This window comes from Cyprinodon variegatus, unplaced genomic scaffold (genome assembly GCF_000732505.1).
Source record: "Cyprinodon variegatus isolate N-32 unplaced genomic scaffold, C_variegatus-1.0 Scaffold822, whole genome shotgun sequence".
NCBI classification, from domain to species: Eukaryota; Metazoa; Chordata; class Actinopteri; order Cyprinodontiformes; family Cyprinodontidae; genus Cyprinodon; species Cyprinodon variegatus.
In genome coordinates this window covers 166,752-168,047 of record NW_015151275.1, presented here as the reverse complement: position 1 = coordinate 168,047, position 1,296 = coordinate 166,752, and the positions used below count along the sequence as shown (strand labels likewise).

At 39.6% G+C, this 1,296-nt stretch overlaps 1 protein-coding gene across 4 annotated transcripts in view; it reads right to left on the bottom strand.

The window, feature by feature from the left end:
• The window catches only part of LOC107098924 (ninjurin-1-like), a 7,730-nt gene that overhangs the window by 1,940 nt on the left and 4,494 nt on the right, over positions 1-1,296 (bottom strand). The window lies entirely within an intron of this gene.

Here is a 1,296-nt window from a genome sequence, read left to right as displayed (position 1 = left end):
ATTCATTTCAGACGGAACTATTCACAGACTGGATTATATTAAACTGAACTTCCAATTTTCACCACTGTTTGGCGCCAAGTAACATTTCCTCTGATCACGGCTTGCTTGGTCTCGCAATGAATCCTGGGTAAACCAAGGATACCGAGGATACATCGGACCCGTCCTTCAAATCGGGCTAAAAGAAGGACGCATTTTAAGGCCGCATAACGAGGAGTCTTGGAATCCGACCAGACGTAATCGTCCTTCGAATCTGGCCTTCTAAGGACGCGTCCTAGGTTTTCGAACAGAGCATAAATCTACTGAAAAAGAAAAAAAAACATGTTTTTATTTCATCCTACAGCTTTTTTTCAATAAGAAATGTATTTCAGAGTAAATTTTATCCTTTAAATTTCGAATTAAGTTTGTGAAAACGTCCCTCTTCTCTGCTACCAGCCTCTAGGTGTTCATTTAGTTCTGGAATCTGAAGGGTTAATGCCTGAATGCCAACAGGAAGTCCTCCTCTGACCTTTCTGAGTCCAGCAGCTGGAGTTCATGGTGCAGAAAACCAAGATAGTTTTAGAAAACAGTCACATGATCTGCAGGTTTATTATCGGTTAAACGTAATGAAAGAATGATTCAAAAAGGCTGATTACTCGTTTAAAACCTAAAATAATCTCCTCCATCCATTAACCCAGCGACTGAACGCTGACTGCAGCCTTTCTCTGTTTCTCTCCTGGACAGAGAAGCTGCTGCTGCTTCACCTGCTCACCATCTCATCGATCGTTTTACTGATGCAGAGCTCAACTGTTCCTGCCTTCATTCATCTTGACGTTATGGTCAGCGTAGATCTAGATTCTCAGACTTTGTTTCAGTCCAAGCTGATCGATGTTCACATTTTCACCATTTGCTCGTTGAGGAGGAGGAATTTCTGTAATTTTCACCAGCAAAGTGACTCCCAGCCATCAGCATTTCATATACGGTTTGATTGAACTAAATTTGTAGAGAATTTATGGAAATAAACAGAATCTATTTCTGTTCAATATAAGCGAATGATCTGAATCTTTGTTTTTTATAATGGAACCGCCAAGATTTTTACACATTAGTTAAAATGTTTTTTATTCGTGTATCGTGTTTGTTCTGGTTTCCAGATGATTGGTGAACGATTTCCTTCCATAAAATGAATCGTTTTAAAGAACCGTCTCATTTTATCCTTCGCATTTTAAAGCCTAAAAACAGAGAAACATCCAGACTGTGGATTCCAGGTAATAGGAAAGACGTTGGATGTTGGAGGAGCTTCTTTCTCCTTCTAACAGTTCA